This window comes from Pristis pectinata, chromosome 12 (genome assembly GCF_009764475.1).
Source record: "Pristis pectinata isolate sPriPec2 chromosome 12, sPriPec2.1.pri, whole genome shotgun sequence".
NCBI lineage: Eukaryota > Metazoa > Chordata > Chondrichthyes > Rhinopristiformes > Pristidae > Pristis > Pristis pectinata.
Genome location: NC_067416.1, coordinates 19,217,555 through 19,237,271, shown reverse-complemented (window position 1 = coordinate 19,237,271; position 19,717 = coordinate 19,217,555). Strand labels below are relative to the sequence as shown.

At 37.0% G+C, this 19,717-nt stretch overlaps 1 protein-coding gene and 1 long non-coding RNA gene across 8 annotated transcripts in view; one reads left to right on the top strand and one right to left on the bottom strand.

Annotated features, from left to right (window-relative positions):
• LOC127576954 (uncharacterized) overlaps positions 1-19,717 on the bottom strand; it is an 84,949-nt gene that overhangs the window by 1,516 nt on the left and 63,716 nt on the right. The window contains exon 4 of the long non-coding RNA XR_007957299.1: positions 15,010-15,097. This is a non-coding gene — a long non-coding RNA (uncharacterized LOC127576954). The remainder of the gene's footprint in view (positions 1-15,009; positions 15,098-19,717) is intronic.
• The window catches only part of LOC127576951 (arginyl-tRNA--protein transferase 1), a 131,685-nt gene that overhangs the window by 78,638 nt on the left and 33,330 nt on the right, over positions 1-19,717 (top strand). The gene's annotated exons all lie outside the window — the stretch shown is intronic.

The following is a 19,717-nucleotide window of genomic DNA, read 5'->3' as shown; positions in this document are numbered from 1 at the left end:
TTATAAAAGATCTTAAGTGCAAATTTATTAGTGAATTCCACATTCTCACCGTGCTTGGGTAAAGAATATTATTCTGAATTCCCCAATGGGTTTCTTGATGATTTCTTTAAAATGATGGGCTCCAGTTATGCTCTTCCCCACAGTACATTCTTTCTGCATCCTCATTATTAAAACATTTGATAATTTTAAAGACCTCTCACAGGTCATTCCTTAGCTCTCCTTTCTTGAGAGAAAAGAGACCTAATTTTTATCCCTTCCAGTTATATTACCATTTTACTTCTCATATTATGCTTGTAAATCTTCTCAGCACCCTCTCCAGTGACTATAGATCCTTTTTTTTAATATGACATACTCCAAGTGTGGTCTAAGGTTTAAGACAAGTTTAGTACAGTTTCTCTATTCTATATCTCTTAAAATGGTCTTCCATTTATGATTTATTATTGTACTAATGATTGAATTGTAAATTATAGGCCTTTAATTGTCATGTGAAGATTTTAAATTTGTCAAAAGCATGTTTTGGCACATAGTAATTGCATATTTATTGCATAAATTGCTTAAATACTCCATGCACCATTAGAGTATACCTGTTTTGATCAGATCTAGTGAAAGAATGCACATTGTGATCCTGCAAATTGGTGGTGTATTGCAAAATTGTCTTCTTCTGTATAGTCTAATTTGCATAACTTTCTCTCGGCTGGTGGATTGTTTTATTTTACCAAAGTTTGGCAGAGGCTATGGAAGGCTTATTAGATAAGAGTGTTCAATTCCCACTGCTGTCTGTGAGGAGTTTGTACATTCTCCCCTTGTCCGCATGGGTTTCCTCTGGGTGCTCTGGTTTCCTCCCATATTCCAAAGGTGTACAGGTTAGGAAGTTGTGGGCATGCTGTATTGGCACTGGAAGCATGGCGACACTTGCGGGCTGCCTCCAGAACACTCTATGCAAAGGATGCATTTCACTGTATGTTTTGATGTACATGTGACTAATAAAGATATCTATCATTATTATCTTTTATCTGTATTGGCTTGTCGAGGTCTTTTTTTCCCATTTTAGTTTTCCCAGAAGCTTATCATGTTCAATTGCAAATTTCTAGAAAACACCAATCAATCCACTTTGTACAAATGAAAACAAAGTTATGGCTTTTAGGCAATGAAGTAACATCAGCAACCAGTCCAGCACTCCCTTAACATCAGTATAAACATCAGATAAAATGGGCAAAACAAACGAGCATGTTAGTATGCAAAGATAAAAGGCCTATTATTATTGAGCACAGGATGGTTTTTAACCTTGAATTGTGTGGTATGTTGCTTGAATCAAAACTAAACTTGCTAATCTGGCAGGGGGAATAGTATGTCTAAACAGTTTTCAGTTTGATCTACAGATTAACTCCACTTTAGTGAGGAACTTGTGGAGGTGAGTTTGAAATTTTTTAAAAAGTAATACTCTTGCTCAACCTGACTGGGATAGTGTCTGGTGAATCTATTGGTAAGAATCGCAACTTGGATGAGATGCAGAATAGTGACAATTTTTGGGGACAGTGATTTTTCTCTGTTGATGGAATTGAAGGCTTTTGTGAGGTCCAAAAAGGCCAGGTGTAGTAGTTAATGGTGCTCCCTAACCCTTTTTTGTAGAGTTGATGGTGGGGAATATCATGTGTATTCCATCTCTTAATGGATAAAATCCAAATTGATCATTGGGAGGAAATGTTTGAGGAGACACACAACCATAGTAGGCCAGGAGGTTCTTTCCTAGTTATGAATGAATATCCATATGTGCATTTTTAGCATTTGCATCGACTTAATAAAACTACAAACAGGTTGAGCAAAAGTTGTTGTATTGGTAGCTATTTATCAGTCATATAAACTTATGTTTGAAGATTTTTCTGCCATTTGGGTAGCAAGAACCGATTTGTAATCTGAGCCACAAAATGTCAATGAGAAGCAGCAGATTTAAAAAAAACATGTAGACATAACTGAGTTACCTTCCATTACAGGCCAGTTTCCAGGATACATGTTTTGGACATTATTGTATTATGTAGATGTTGCAGGGTTCAAATCATTTGTGTCTGATAGACAGAGCAAGCTGTCATTTAAAACAATGCTAAACATTACATGACATAATTTATTAGAAACATCAGTGCTGTTAGTTGTATTACAGCTTTCATTGTAAAGACCTATTTCCTCTATATATTTTACAATTGCTACATGCCTAGAAGATATGAATAGCGATAGATATTCAGATACATTACTTGCTGCCTAGAGCCTTATAAAAGCCTCTTTTATGATTGGGTACATATTTAGTATTTGGCTTCTATCAAAATGAACTACTGCAACATTTTTGGATCTATAATGAAAGAGTAGGAGATCGTTCATGAACTTTCTTCGTTATAGTAGCATGGTTACATGTTTGTTTTTTAAACTAGGCTTAATTCCAACAATGTCAAGAGGATGTTTAGCATTAAAGGCTGAAAAGTCAGAAATGTTTTAAAAAAAAAATTTTCTTTTTCTTCCATGATACTTAATACCTGATATTCTGGGCTAGGATTAAATATGGTACAATTGTGAGTGTGTTTAGTTTATAACCTTTGATCTAATCTTTTGTTGACTTTAAATGTTGGCTGCAGTCCCATCTTATTATGTTGTTGCTGAAGCAGAAACGTCATAGTTCTTTGAATTTGTTATGCTGGCATATTATCCATTGGTGATGAACTGTTTTAAGGTTGGATTGAGAACTGCCAGCCCCTAAAGTTTGTTGTTTTAATGATCTGATTTAAACCACACGGCGCCTGCATAAAGCTGTTGTCAGCGGTGCTGTTGGAACCAGTGCTTTCAGTAAAGAATACTTGCAAATCTGTCACATGACTTTACATGGTGAGGTTATATCACAGGCAGTCTTCTATATACATAAAAAAACTAATTATTTGTAAACCACCCCTATAAAATAGGAAATGGTGAAGAGTAAGTAAAAGCAATTGGGTTGATGATTCTTCTAGATTACATCTGAAATGCAAAGGGAACTGCGTGTCCTCATGCACATTCACGCAGGTTCAACAACTAATTAGGAGAGCTAACAAAGTGTTGCTGTTTATTTCAAGGAGAATTGAACACAAAAATAAGATGGTAATGCATCAGTTATACAGAGCATTGCAGAGATCTCACCTGGAGTTCTGTGTACAGCATTGGTCTGCTGATATAAGGATGCCAAATCATTGGAAGCAGTTCAGAGAAGGTTTACCAGACTTACTGTATGGAACAGTGGGTTCCTTATGAGGGAAGGTTGACAGGTTAGGTTGTATCTGTAGGAGCTTAGAGTGTGATTTGATTCAAACATACAAGGGGCTGAGGGGCTTTGACATGATCACTGTGGGAGAATGCCTGTTTAAAGCATGAAGTGATTTTTATTTCTGAGTGCTGTGAGTCTTTGAAACACTTCCTCAAAGGGTAGTGGAAGCAGATTCTGTGAATAATTTTAAGGCTGTTATAGATATTTGCTAAGGAAGAGCCTGACAGGTTACAAGAATGGACTGGTGTGCTGAGTTGAGGTTGCTGTTGGACCAACCATGATCTTAGTAAAATGGTGGAACGGTTGATAGGCTGAGTGACCTCCTCCTGCTCTTAATCTGTAATTTTGCATTTCTTCATAACTATACGGTTTAATTTTTTTAAAAAATGTGACGTTTTTCTCTCTCAAGTAAAACAGGAAGCATTCCACTTATTTATGTAGATGAATAGATGATAAGCTCTCTGAGTAAATTGGTAACTCTGGATCCCAGAAGTTACAAAGCAAATTGGAAGAAGGAGAGGCACAAGGATTGAATGTATAAAACTTTTTTTCCCCCATGTGCATCCTCTTGAAAGCAATACTTGGAAAGATTTATACTTAGCTTGGTTTTCAGTGAGTTAGTCATAATCTTTAGTATTTTGATAGTTTTACAGCATTAATTTAATACTTCAAGCTCTAAAATAGATGTTGATATAGAAATAATGAAAAGCCAATCAACATCTCATCCATTCTGTTACTTAGTTTCATTTTGGCTAATGTACACCTCAACGATATTAATACTGTTTTCATATTCCTTGATACCCTTGTCCAACAAAAATAGATTGATCTTGGCACTGAGCTGGGTGGCACAGCTAGTAGAGCTGCTTCCTCAGTGCCAGAGAACCAGGTTCAATCCTGACCTCAGGAGCTACCTGAAGTTTGCACATTCTCCCAGTGACGTGTGTTCCAGTTCCATCCCACATCCCAAAGACATGCAGGCTGGTAGGTTAATTGGCCACAGTGAATTGTCCCTGGTGTGTTGGTGAGTAATAGAATCTGAGGAGAGCTGATGAGAATGTGGGAAGAATAAAAGCAGGATTAATATAGGATTTAGTGTAAATTGGTGGTTGGCCAGACTTGGTGAGCCAGAGGCCTGTTTCTGTGCTGTAACTCGCTGAGAATTTTGATTAATCCTTCTTGGTCTTCAAGAAAAAATTACCAGGGGGCATTGAATGGCTTCTAGTTCTATTATTTTACTGAAGAAATTAGCACCTTTGCATCTAGTCTATTGGCATCAGTTTGTTATTTTAAACACAATTTTAAATACCCTTTACCTGCTTAAAATTAATGGATATTGATTTTATACTACCTGTCCTCTGAATTTACTCCTTTAAGTCCAGGTATCATAATGGTAAATGTACAATATATCTTGCAAAAGATGCAACATCCAAACTGAATGCAGAATTCCAAAATCGAGATTCTCGACAATGTCTGCAGTTGTTGAACTCTACACTGAATCTGGAAGCTACAGTGTGCCCAGTGGGAAGATGAGATGTTTTGCTTCAATCTTGTGTTGAAGTTCATTAGAAGCTCTAGAAGACTGAAGATGGATGCATCAGGATAGGGGAAGATTAGAGTGACAGGGAACTGGAATTTTGGGATCACTTTTCCAGACAGGAGGTGTTGCACCCAAATTGCATTTGGTTTCCGCAATGTGGAGGAGGCCATTTCATGAATAGTGGTTGCACTATTCTAAATTGGAACAGTGCTCCAGTAGGTCAGACCCTGCTATTAAATGAGCAGCTATTTAAAATCCAGATTTTAAAAAAAAAAGTAAGGAATGGATGGCACTGAAATGTGTCTTTGTATTTTTGTATTTAAAATGTTGATTGCCACTCTTGTGCATTATCTAGATAAATCCGATTTGATTTAAAGGCATTTAAGTATATCTGCTAATATTGCAAATGCTTGTCGGTTGTGTGTTATGACTTTTGTCACTGTTCATGTTGTGCCTGAGTGTTACAGAGCAGAATTCTTTAGTTTTCAGTTGGTGTCACTTTTTGGGAAACTCAGTATGTTCTATTATAAATGACAGTAGCTTGTACTTTCTGTTGCTAATAAGTGACATGTAATATGATTGAATCACTGTGCTGAGTGCTAATAAATGACATTGTTATCTTGATGTGCACAATTTTTTAATGTTTCACTGTCAAGATGTAATATAAGGTATTTTCAATATTATTCTCTGTTATAATGCCTCCAGTAAGTGGAGATAAACATACAGTGAGTATGGATACTTTATGGTTGGCTTGGTGGACAGAGTGGGCCAAATGGCCAGTTTCTGTGCCCTATGAAGTTATAATTTCCACTAATTTTGTGATGGTTTATAATTTAGAAAACAGAATAAGTTGTGTTTGGGATTTGGAATGTGTTATTAGTTGGAGGACGTGAACAGGATGAGAGTTTCTACATAGTCAACAAATGTTAATGGTTGAGCTTGGCAGTCATGGAAGTTCTCTTACGATCAACGTTTTGAAAAGTCTGACAAGGTCTAACTTCATGTGAAATTTGAGACCTGCTAACTAAACAAGACTTGACCATGCTCCTATAGGAATTGTTTGCCTACAGGTAAACATTAAGAAATTAAATTCAATCTTTTTGGGTTATATTTGGATGAAATAAGTGCAGAAGGAAAGAGATCATGATGACTTGATGCAAGGTTGGTCAGGCAACATTTGGATTTGACACAGTTTTCAGCAACTTGCTTTGGAAATGCCTAAAAACCCTTGGATAAAAGGCAATGCCCATCTCTCAAACAGAGTCTGATTTACAAAAAACTCGAGCAGATAAGACTATATTTTCCCTACTAAGTGGATGGTAGATTTTACAGGCACGTTCAGAAGGATGGGAGTGCAGGCATAGATTCATTATGCTGATGAGTTTGGCATTGGTTTATTATTGTCACTTGTACTGAGGTACAGTTGAAAACTTGTCTTGCATACCATTTGTACAGATCAATTCACTACACAGCGCATTGAGGTAGTACAGGGTAAAAACAATAACAGAATACAGAGTAAAGTGTCACAGCTACAGGGAAGTGCAATGCAGGTAGACAATAAGGTGCAAGGTCATAACAATAGATTGTGAGGTCAAGAGTCCACCTCATTGTATAAGGGAACCATTCAATAGTCTTATCACCATGGGATAGAAGCTATCCTTGAGCCTGGTGGTATGTGCCCTCAGGCTCCTGTATCTTCTGCCTGATGGGAGAGGAGAGAAGAGAGAATGACCTGGGTGGGTGGGGGTCTTTGATTATGCTGACTGCTTCACCAAGGCAGTGAGGGATATAGACAGAATCCATGGAGGGAAGGCTGGTTTTCATGATGTGCTGGGCTGTGTCCACAACTCTCTGCAGTTTCTCACGGTCCCAGACAGAGCAGTTGCCATACCAAGCCATGATGCATCTAGATAAGATACTTTCTATGCTGCATCGATGAAAGTTGGTGAACGTCAAAGGCGACGTGCCAAATTTCTTTAACCACCTGAGGAAGTAGAGGTGCTGGTGAGCTTTCTTGGCCATGGCATCTACGTGGTTGGACTACGACAGGCTATTGGTGATGTTCATTCCTAGGAACTTGAAGCACTCAACCCTCTCAACCTCAACATTATTGATGTAGACAGGTGAATGTACACCGCCCCCTTTCCTGAAGCCAAAGACCAGTTCTTTTGTTTTGCTGACATTGAGGGAAAGGTTGTTGTCATGACACCATGTCACTAAGCCTTCTATCTCCTTCCTGTACTCTGACTCATCGTTATCTGAGATACAGCCTAATATGGTGGTATCATCTGCAAACTTGTAAGAGTAGAATCTGGCCACGCAGTCATGAGTATATAGGAAGTAGAGTAGAGGGCTGAGGATGCAGCCTTGTTGGACACCAGTGTGGAGAATAATCGTGCTGGAGGTGTTGCTGCCTATCCTTACTGGTTGCGGTCTGTTCAGGATCCAGTTGCAGAGGGAGGTGTTGAATCCCAGGTCTCGGGAGTTTGGTGATGAGTTGAAAACCAAAGACCATGATGTCAAAAAAGCAAAAGTTACTTGAAAGGAAGAAGTTAATAGTAACCTAATTAGAATCTTGCCATATAGAATGTTTACTCTGCCAAGTGGTTAATGATGGCTTGAAGGATGTCTTTTAAAATGATATTGGAAAGAAAAAAGCATTTGGAACTAATATGCAGAAAAGCAAGAACCAGAACTGTACAAACAAAGGAACCAAAATACCCTCTTAATACTCTTTTTAAAAACTCTGTTTCTATAACTAATAAGTTCACAGCTATCTTGGGCTTGAACAAAATAAAATTCACCTCATTTATTTGAACCACTGGTGTCATTGTAAATGTCTTTCAGCATCAAATCTGATCTAGGAATGGTCATTAAAACAAATAGGGAATTTATGCACATTTGGTTGCCTATTTCCTGAAAGTGAATGCAATTGAATAACAAAGGTTTTTTTTTAAAAAGTATGTGACTTGATAATATGATGCAGTCTTTATTATTGCTGGTCCAATGTTAGAGAAGATGACATTATAACTTTCTGATTTTATGAATAAGGTTAAGTGATCAGATTAATTAAATCAAAAGTTGCATGCTGGTATTAGGTTTCAGGCATATTCTGTTACTTAAGTGTGAAATATACAGAAAAAAATCACAGCAAATGTTTATCTGTCACTAAGGCCAAGGGTTTTGTGATTAAATAATGTATCATGGCTTATGTCAGTTTAAGTAACTGTTCAAGGAAGTTTCATAAATTCACATTGAGTGTTTGTTAAATTCATTGTGCCTTCAGTGTTCTTCAGTGCAGATGTGTATTCAGGTATATAAAGACAGTTACATTGATTTAGTACTTAGAAGCTTAAATAGGAAAGTTTGTTTTAAATCTGATCTCTATATTTAACAACTGCACATAATAAAAATTCAGAGAAAGATTGTTATAGAGAAGGTGGTGCTCAGGTGACTGTCTAAATTATATTATAAATGACTTAATAAAGCAATGCCTACGAACAAACCAGTCTTCTAGTCTTCTAATATTTCAGTTAAATGGAAACATTTGTGAATCATCAAACAGAGAATGACGTGATTTGAACTGTGTTTCATCATAAAGGTGAAGAGCTGAATTTTATATGCATGGGCATACAAAATCACTTTAGTTATATAAAAGTTATGGAAATAACGGACAATAATTTTGAAATAATGAGTGTAAGGCAGAGGAAAAGTCAACAATAGAAAATAGAGGTGAGCTTTTTTTGATTCTGCATGAAATTTAAATGGCTTACATGGAAACTGTTCTTGAGCTGTGTCCACACCACAAAAACTGTGGCAGGACCTGACAGGCTTCATTATGATCGTGAACAAATCTAGCTTGTCATTTGGTATATTCCTCTCTCTAATACTGTATGGAATTGACATTTTTCGTTGCTTTGATAAACAAAATTGCTATTGGTTTATTATTGTCACTTGTACTGAGGTACAGTGAAAAACATGTCTTGCATACTGATCATACAGGTCAATTCATTACACAGTGTAGTTACATTTGAGTTTGTGCAGAGTGCATTGAGTTAGTACAGGTAAAAACAATAACAGTACAAAGTGCTTATGAAATTAAAAGAAAATCTGGGGGATTCATTATCCCTTATCTGTTTTTTATCACTTAAGTTCAGTCCATTTGATCTGAGAATAATTGAGTTCTGTGCCAAATCCGTGGTCTTGATCTTCAAATACCCTTCTCACTTGACCAATGGCTGTTTTGGTACATTGAAAGCACTGGTGAAGTTCATCAATATCTGCCTTCGATGAGAGTCAGCTCCCACTCAAGGATGTGCTCAAAGCTTCTTTGAGGAAATACAACATTCTCGCTGAGTCCCAGGAACCTCTGCACAGTGACTGCTTAAAGTGGAGAAGAGGCAATCTGAATAGCATTGAGAGCCCAAGACTGTGCATCAGAAGCTCATAGGGGTCCTGCAAAGTGGAACACACCACCTCGCAAGCTCCCTTCTTGCCCATCCCATCTGCCATCTCCTGGCCCATAGGTGTAAATGTGTGCGGTTCCCACATTGGCTTCAATAGCCACCTAGGAACCCATAACATTGGAGTGGACAGGACCAAGTGTATAAACTGATGGTGTCTTGGCATTGACAGCTGTCAGAGGTTTGTTAATTCTCTGGCTGAAGCAATGTGCATATAAATGAGCAGTATTACATAGAAAACTAATTAGTAATCTCTACGAAAGAGACCCACATTAGTTTGGCACACGCTTTATTGCATATTTTTTATATAATAACATGCGTCTCACCCAGGTCATATTGAGGGTGTAGCAATGCAATGTGTCTGATTCCATCCCTAGGGATGTAGCATTCAGTTTCATGGGCCAAAAGAGCCATAGGAAATGTAATAAATGTAATGTCTGTGTGTGAAAAATATGCAAGTGGTGATATTTACTTTGAGCAGGGACATGACATGGAATGTGGAAACTGTTCTCACTTGTACCATACAGAGTTAAGCCTGCTTCTTTAAATAATGAATAGAATAGCTCACTTTTCAGAAATTAACCTTCCATTTGTCTAGTGATTTGACATTAGTGATTTCCTTGCTAGGTACTGTATTGTTTATGTTCTCTCCATGAATGTCATAGTGATAGAACACAAACTGTCCAGTCAGCTCACTGACCATGCCAACCTTGTTGCCCATCTGCACTCATCCCATTTGCCTGCATTAGGACTGTATCCTTGTACGCCTTGCTGCCTTTCTGTGTGTCTGTCTAAATGCCTCTTAAACGTAGAAATTGTGTCTGATTCTACCATCTCCTCTGGCAATGCATTCCAGATTTTAACCACTCCGTGCATATTTTTAAAAAAAACTTGCATCAGATCTCTTTAAAACTCCTTCCTCTCACCTTAAACCAATGCCATCTTGTGTTTGATACCCCTACCATGGGGAAAATGATTCTGGCTACTTACCCTATCTATACCCCTCATAATGTAATGTACTCTTATCAGGTCACCCCTCAGTCTCCTTCACTCCAGCCTATCCAATCTCTCCCCATAACTCAAGTCAGCCATTGCAGGCAACATCCTGGTGAATTTCCTTTATAATCCAGTGCAATCACAACCTCTAAACTTTGTTTAAAATATTCTTACTTGAAATTAAGGAAACCTACAATTCATTTGCGTAAACTGCTCTTTGAATATGTATTGTTAGATTTTGATGTAATGTATCCATTATAGAAAGGGTTGTGACTGATTTAAAACTTTATGGAGCAGTGGATTTCTCTACACTTCTGTGCTCTACATTGTTCTAAGTTCAAGACAAAGAGCTGCTTAGCCATAACTCATCAGAAATATTTTCCCTGGCTCCATCGAATAGTGACTTTCATACCTTACAGTCTGTTGGCCTGTTATTCTTTAAATTTCAGGGTAAACAAATAGTAAAGTCTAATGCATTTCGGCTTCTATAAACCTGTCACTGCTTTTCATCACTTGTCTGAGTTGCAGGTCTTAAAAAGTAACTGGGAATACAAGTAGACTAAATAATTGTGTTATTTATAATTCCTTATGGGTTGGATTTGAGTTTCAACTCTATCAGAACTAAACCCTTTTTAGATTCATTTGTGAAATGATAAAATAGATTTTAGAAAGAACTCATTATGTAGAAATAAATGAAATCATATGCAATGTAAACATGTGGAGACATGATTAATATTGGTGTTTTAGTTTTTTTTAAAAGATAATCAAAATGTAAAAGATTTTCCATCTGTCCTTTGTGTAATATTTTAAATCCAAGAGTGGCATTGTTTGGACAAAAATATTAAACACAAAGTTTTAAAATATTTACTGAAGCTTAGTAATGTTACCAATGTTTAGACTTTGTTTTCTTTATTTCAGGTTATATTCTAAATTTCTTCAATGACACAATGAGTTATGAGTAAATAGTATTGGCACTAAAATGACACTGCAGGAAACTCGTATCATAACTCTTCATTTGAGACTGTTGTCTTTGCTTATGTAACAGCATAATTTACTCTTAAAATAATTGGATCAAGTTATTCACTAAAATAGCAGTGATGAATTTAAAGGTTATAAGCAGATACACTAGTGTCGCATGTTGTGATTTCAGGGTATTTTGAGTTTTCTTGAATTGCATGCATTTTTGAATAATGTGTTCAAAGTTGTTAACATGTATGGGCAGGAGAAAAAGAACAAACTGGAAAGCAATTATGGCAGGAATATTTGAAAATGTTGAAATGGACATTAATTATTTATTCCTTTCTTGAGATCTGGGCATCTCCGGTAAGGCGGCATGTATTGCTTATTCCCACTTGCCCTTGAGATGTCAATGGATTTAGTGGCTGAATGGCCAGTTTCTATGCAGTATGCTTCTGTGAATTGTTAGTGCTACGCTTGTTTAGACAGGTGGAAAGTCTTCCATCACACTCCTGATTTGTGCCTTTGTAGATGATGGAAGGGCTTTGGGTTGTCAGGAGGTGAGACAATTGGTGCAGGGTATCTAGCCATGGTATAATTGTGGCTCATCCAGTTGAGTTCCTGATCAACGTATCCTCCAGGATGGTGAGGTAGTTGGTGATGGTAATGCCAAGTGGAATGATAGCTTCAATCAAGAAGGAGAATTAAAGCAATTTGGATTGAATAGGATTTTGGAAGGAATTAAGAAGTTTCTAGAAAGTTGATTGAATATTAAAGTTTTATAATATTTATTAGTATTGGTTGACAGTTTCATGATATTTCAGGCATGAAGAGGAAGGTTTGGATCACACGTTTTTAATTGGTTGATTATCCTGCCTCAGCCCAACAGTACAGTTGAGGTCTTTGAAGAAACATCGAGCTTTACCTTGGCCTGGTGCAGTCCAGTCCCCAGCTTTGCCAACTATGCAATGCTCTGACTATCCTTTAAGAAGTTTTATGATTAAGATTGAAGTAACTTCAAAAACTTGCATTGTTACACAAAAAAAATCTGGGAAGAAAGAAATGAAAAAAGATGCACATACCTTGGCACAAGTTGGATATTTGCTGACTGCTGTTAATTATTGTCCTGCTAGGGGAATGCATGTCATAGCACCATATATTTCGCTTGATATTGGAGGGTTTTGGAAAACAGACTCAATAATTTCAAAGAGGATGCCATGAAGTATTTGGGTGAATGTTTACTCAGTATACAGTATGATTTGATGTCTAATAGGTTGTATTATGCTATTCCAGTATGAAGGGAAAAGTTACTGGAAGTGCTCTGATTTTTATATAGATTTGTCTTTAATTTTACCATCATATAGTAGAGGGGTAGAAAATTGTGGCTGCATCTCAATTTTTTTTAGTTGCATGTGAATTGTCGAATATGAGTGAGAAAGATTATACATAATACAATGATAAATGGAAAGAACAAATCAGAAAAGAAAGTTAAATAGTTAATCAGTGAGGAGGAAGGTGGTTTATTGGACAATGTATTTTAAAAAAAACAAGAACTTAGATGCTTACATAATGTGTATAACTGGTCAATCAAGATTCCATGAAAAGATATAACCTTTTGGCAAGAGGATAATTAGTTTTGGGTGTGAGATTCTAATGAAGTCTTCATTTTAAAGTCAGTCATTCAGACCTCATTTGAGCTGCCAGGGGTAATGTGGCAGAACTTGTATCTGTGTCTTCCAATTATTATTAACTCTTTCATTAATCCTTTAGTTGTTTCAAAGGCAAAAAGTGATGAAAAGTACACTTCCAACTTTTGTCTTCAAAATTGTTGATGTAAATTTTCAGTTTTAAGCTTCAGTTGCTCTTATGACTACAAGAACAGGTTAGAGGAAGGATATCCCTCAACAAGTAATGTATCTTGTGATATCGAAAAGACTTAGCAACATTTACAAAGTATAAGTCAAGAATGTGGGAGAATTCTTTCCACTTGCCTGGATGAATGCAGCTTCAACAGCATTCAAGAAGCTCGACAGCATTAAAGGCAAAGAAGCTGGCTTAACTGGCACCTCATCTACCACCTTAAAAATTCAATCTCTCCACCATTAACAAACAGTGGTTCCAGCGTGTGCTATCTATAACAAGCATTGCAGTTACTTGCATATACCGCTCTGGCAACACTTCACTTCAACTCCTCATCAAAGACCAGGGCAACAGCTGATTGGAACAATATTACCTGCAGGTTCCCCTCCAAACTACACAGCATGCTGACTTTGAATTATATCATGGTTCATTCTTCCTCAATAGGTCTAAATGTTGAAGCTCTCTATCCAACAACATTCTGGAAATGCCTTCAGAACTGCAGCAATTCAAAAAAGAAAAGATAACCATTACCTTTTCAAGCCTTTGGAATTAATTTTCAAAGTTCACCTTGCACTGGATTGTCCTCCCTCTACCCTGGCCAGTGATGCTTCCTGTTTTTAATGTTATTGAGTAAATTGACCGGAAACTTAGTTGACCATTCATGCATTCCTCCACAAGTTTTGGTTAGGTCACAATTGGAGTATTGTATTCAGTTTTGGACACAACACTTTAGGAAGGATTTTAATGTAATAGAGATGCTGCAGAAACAATTTACTAGGAAGGTTTGAAATATTAGGAATTTTACCTACAAGGTTAGACTGGAATAAAAACTCGTGGTGTGCTTGGAACAAAGAAGGTTAAAAAGAGATTTGATAGAGCCTATTAAGAGAAGTCTATAATCTGAAACTCCACCTATTTGGTTGGTGGAAATGGTCTGTCAGGCTTTTGGGTGGAATTGAATGGTCAGTTGAGGGAAAATAATTTTCAGGGTTAAGAGGAAAGAGAATGGGATTACTTGAGTAGCCACTGATTATAGACTCAATGAGCCCAGTGGCCTCCAATGCCATAATGATTCAATTTAAAAACCTGTCAGTATAAGTGTGATGAAGGATGTGCATGTTTAGGAGGGCATACGTGCTTAATTGCCGCTAACTGCAAGATTGGAACCAGAATGCCATTACTATTTCTTGCAAATACCCTTGTTTCTTTACAAGAGAGCACCCTGATACTTATCTTGCTCCAGGCAGCCTTATTGACTTCAATTTCAGGGCTTGTTTAGAGAATGAATTATTTTTCCTTTAAGATAAGATAGCTTTATTAGTCGCGTGTACATCAAAACACACAGTGAAATGCATCTTTTGCATAGAGTGTTCTGGGGGCAGCCCGCAAGTGTCACCTCACTTGTGGCGCCAAAATAGCACACCCACAACTTCCTAACCCATACGTCTTTGGAATGTGGGAGCACCCAGAGGAAACCCACGCAGACACAGAGAATGTACAAACTTCTTACAGACAGTGGCCAGAATTGAACCTGGGTCTCTAGTGCTGCAATAGCGTTACACTAACCACTACACTACCGTGCCAGCCCTTGAGATTCAGTTGAGATATTAATAATGAGAGTCATCCCACTGAGTCATAGTTTCAGGGTAAAGTGTCAGCTATTTAGAACTGAGATGAGAAATACTTTATGTACTGTGAACCTTTGGAGTTCTCCATCCCATGAGGCTGTGTTTGTTCAGTTAATGCATACAGCTAGGAGTGAGATCAATAGATTTTTGGGCACTTATAGAATCAGGGGAATATGGAGATCATATAGAAATTTTACTCAAGAATTTATTAAATGGAAGAGCAGACTCAATGGGCCATAAGGCTCATTCCCCTTCCTACTCTTTTTTTTTCTGTTTTGTTCTTGTTACCTTGTCTTGGCGTAAACAACCCTGATGACCTTGTCCCTACTGCAACCTAGGCTTCACTGTAAATTTATTTCCACCATCTTCTTTCATTCTGGGGAAACAAAATATTTTGTGAACGCATTGTTAATTTAATTTTTGCAAAAAAAAAACCATAGTTTAATGCTCTATAGTTTTAAAACACAATTTCCAGAAATAGAAGGAATCATTAAGAAATTGCACTGAGCATTAAACTTAAAAAGAAGATAAATACTAAATAAAACAGTTCATCTCTGATAGTATCACAGGAATAGGGGAGCAGAGAATTAGCAAGGTGGCAAAGAAATATAGTGGAGAAGAGAAGGCTAAAGATAAATTAATTATAAGCTAAAAATGAAAAGGGAGAGTCTGCATTGGTCACATGCCACATAGTTAGTCGATTCAGAATCACTACAGAAGCAGTTTATTAGACAAATAAAACATTACAGGTCCAAGTGTACAATTTTGTGGTAAACTAAGTAGATTTTTGTTGTGTTTGTAGCGGTAAATTGAAAATATTTTGCTCATCTTTGAGCAGCATCCAGAGATTAGTTCTTTTTCAAAAAATGTTGCTTCAGCTGTTTTTCAAATTACAAACAAAACTGCTTATTGATATTAGAAGCCTGTAAAAACATCTAAAAACACAGCAAAAATCTTTCAAAAACACCTGGATTAAAGGCAGTTTAAAATTGTGAAAGTCTCCTGAACTCTTAACTGAACCAACTCATTTTGAATGATTTCATTTTGGTTAGCTTTTTTTAAAAGAAAATAATTTTATTCTCTCATGGGTCAACATAGATTGGATTTGGTGGTCTGAATTGTTTACTGTGTGCTGCTATTTTCCTGACTCCTAATTGCCCCACAATGTTAGTCAAAATAGGTAGGCTTGGGTTACTTGTGAAAGGGGGCAAAGTATTCATCTGGAATATAATTAAATCAATCGATGTTAGTGTAATGAAATCGGTAAGTGGGTCCACAAAGTCCTTGACCAAGTTTATTAAAGAGAATCTACTGGTGTCTTCTTTCACAGAAGACAAGAATTTAATAAGTTGAAGCACTGCCTTTCCTCCAGCTGGATTCTTCTGGACTTTAATGAAATACTGCTGCCTTATATTGCAGTGTATTCAGGTCAATGGAAACCACATTGAGACAGTATTATTCATAATTAAGAAAAAATGAATTTGTTTCAAAAATAACAAGTGGAGTCTAGCAGATGACTAGAATGTCACACTACAACCCAGTTATACATGTTTTTTTTTATTTGCTGTCTTTTATTCACCTTTTTTATTTTGTAATTTCCCTATTTTTCAGTAGGTTTCTGAAATTTTTATTCCTTGTTGTTGATTCTCATTTTTAAATGCCTGTCTATGAAATGTTGATTTGTACAAATAGATTTCTATTTCTTAATGTTGGTTATCTGGATGAGCACCATGAAATGTGAATAGAATTTGAGGAGTTTGATTTTTTTTTCCTTCACTCTCCCACTCAAAGAAAATCCAAATTCCACAGATTATTGTCTAGAAATTCAATTGCTTGGCACTTTCTTTTCAGTATAAGCAATTGAAAATCAGTTCTCTTCTCCCCCACTCTTCACCCCACCACCCAAACAGTGAAGTGTGATATTGTAGGTTCCTGGATTCTTTCATTTAACTCCAGAAATGTAACCAGGCTCTTCCTGACATTAGCCACCTATACAGTCCTAGTGTAGTTTCTGCATCAGGGATAATGTCATTTCCCATAGTGCTGGGACCATCTGTGATTGGGCAATCCCAGGACAAGATGGTCGTACCAGCCTTGCACTGATCGAGTATAACTGCCAGATGAGTGAAAATTGCCTTCACCCCCTGACCCTGCAATTACACTCATTGAAAATGCTGGTTTCTGATCCCTTCCTCTCCTCTTCCTTGCTGCCCAAAAGCTGCTCTGATTTTCACTGCCCTACTCTCCCCTCCCACCACACTCCCCAACACAAAAATAAATGTTAAATTCTTCCTTCTATTCTTCCTGAGTATCCAACCAATACCATTGTGAAGGCTACCTACATCCATATTCATATATTTTTGCATCTGAACCCCTGCCTCAGCCCGTTTACTGCTGCAACTCTTCTGTGCTTTTGCTTCCTTTAGACTGCAGTATTCTAGTTGCTGTTGTATCAACTGTCACTGAATTGCTGCCCATCATTCATTGTTCTATCTCGATAGATGTACCTTCTTGCAAATCCATTCATTGTGGGAACTTTGCTCAAAATATCTCCACATTGTAACAATACTGACTTGGTTTTCATATAGTCCACATAGGAGGTGTATCTGAGGTAATCTGTCACATTGGAATAAAGTGGGCAAAACAAATGAAAAGCCAAGGAAAATGTTTTGATGGATATATTTTTAACTTCTGTTGAAGAGTCATCAGCTTTAAGGGTCTCCTTTTTCCCAAGCTCTGCTGTTTTAAGAGGATTATATTAGTTCCAAACTGAACACTGGTTCTGCTGTAATCATTTCAGGCAACGTACCACTTTTTTCTAACTGTAAACCTTCAGGCGCTAATGAGATAAAGTGGCTTCCTTCCTATTCCTTGTCCTTGCACACTGCCTATCAAAATGCTGGTGATACAAACTGAAGATTTATGGAAAATAATTTTAACATCAAAGCATATCTGAATATGCTATTTCATTAAGTTTAATAATAGCAAGTTTAAAGTTGCATTACTTTAATATCTTATCCTTAGGCAGTCACTCAGGATCAAGATTAGTTGCTTTTCCTTTGATTCTCGGAATTCTGAGATGGCCAGTACAGGAATGGGGGACTCTTCCACAGATGAGGCAGGCAGTGTATGATGGAATGGACGGATGGGTAGTTTATACTGAGCTTTTCTTGGCTCCTGACAAATGGACTCTAGGTTCTCAGTGCTATCTGGAAAGGTCCTTCACTCCAAGGAGTCGGAGGGGATATTTTCCATGAAGGCTTTCAGGAAGTATTTGACTCTTTTCTCCACCTGCTTATCCCTTCCAGTGATAGAGCTCAGAATTGAGTATCTGTTGTGGGAGGCTGGAGTCAGTGATACTAACAATGTGATCTGTCCAACATAGCTGACTGAGTATGACTAGGACTTTCATGCTGGGGCTGTTGGCCTGGGAGAGAATGCTGAAATTGAGTTGCTTGTCCTTCCCATGGATTTAGCAAACTTTTGCTGTAATGCTACGCCTTACCTCCTGCAAAGCTTCCCATGGGAGTAGAGTTGATCTACAGGAATCATGGGAAACTGCTCAACTTTGGGCGGCTACGCTCCAAAACCAAGGCCACACCAACTTGAACTGCAATATGCAGGCTACGCTTCCACATGCATGTGTTAAGAGGCTGGGCTCCATACCTTTGTCATTGTTACGGAAGCATTGGAGAGAATGAGCCTTGTACTTTATTGGAATTGAAGGAAAAAATGAAATCCCTTGAAACTAATTATAGGTTTAGTTATTTGCAACAAAACATAATTTTCATGATATTACACTGTAAATAGGTTGTGTAAAATTTATTTGTATGGTGTTTGCAAAAGCTCATTGGTACTTGGGATTTGTATTCTTAAATATCTTGCTGCAAAATTTATCTGAGTTGTGAATTATGTAAGGACAATAAATACCAAACCAGTAATTTGATCAGACAGCAGATACCATCAGAACTAGCCTTTCCCAGGGAAATTCCAGCTTGAAAGCACTTCTGCCTTTCCCCCACTTTAACATTTTTTTGCCAAGATTTGGTATCATGCCAGATGTAATTAATGTTGTACAATTGCAAAATGTTTACTGTTTGCAAAATAAATTTCTCCTATTGTTAATAATTAAGATTTGGGATATACTCTTTGAATTGCACTAAGTTAATTTAAAATAAATTTCATTTTGTAATTGCTTTAAGTTTTATGGAGTACTATGAAATTAATTTCAATGCCCAAGATTTGAATATTATTTAAACTTAACTATCAAATTAAAAGTATTAGACACCTGAGATATCAAATGCTTTGTGTTATACTGATTTAGCATGCCATTTAATAACAAGTTCCTTGAATACCTCCATAGCTTCTGCTCCATCATAAAATATTAATGTAAATATGATCCTTTATTTAAAAATTTTGGAAGACTAGACATGTGATGGTCTTTTGAGGAAGTGTGGTGCAAGAAAGCATTAGAACTATGTCTTGTGGAATGTCCATTGTCAACACTCCATAAAGCAAATATGGCTAATGCTGGACATGTAACTGACCCACTGAGTATTGATAGTACTTTCGTTTTACTTCTTATCAACATTCCAGTGTATGCAGATTAAACCTTGTCTCATCTGTATTAAATAATAGGTCCTCATTTTGAGACAGTTACCCCAATTTCTAAAATTTCCATAAGAGGAAACATCCTCTCCATGTACACTCCAGGATCTTGTATGTTTCACTTGGTAAGTATCCTGAAATGATGATTACCTTTATTTATATAATCCTGATTTGAGGTTTAATAAAACTTTATTTTATTTCAGAAATTTGTATTAATGCATTTTTAAGTGTTTAGTAGTTTTGACTGAGGCTCTTGATCTCTAGAGTGCAATGAGAATTTTTGCATTGAAACAATGCACAGCCTTAGTAAAACATTTTTCAAGAATACAGCCCTTTTGTAAATCAAGGAATATCTGTCGTCAATAAAATTCTGTGATTGTGAAAATGA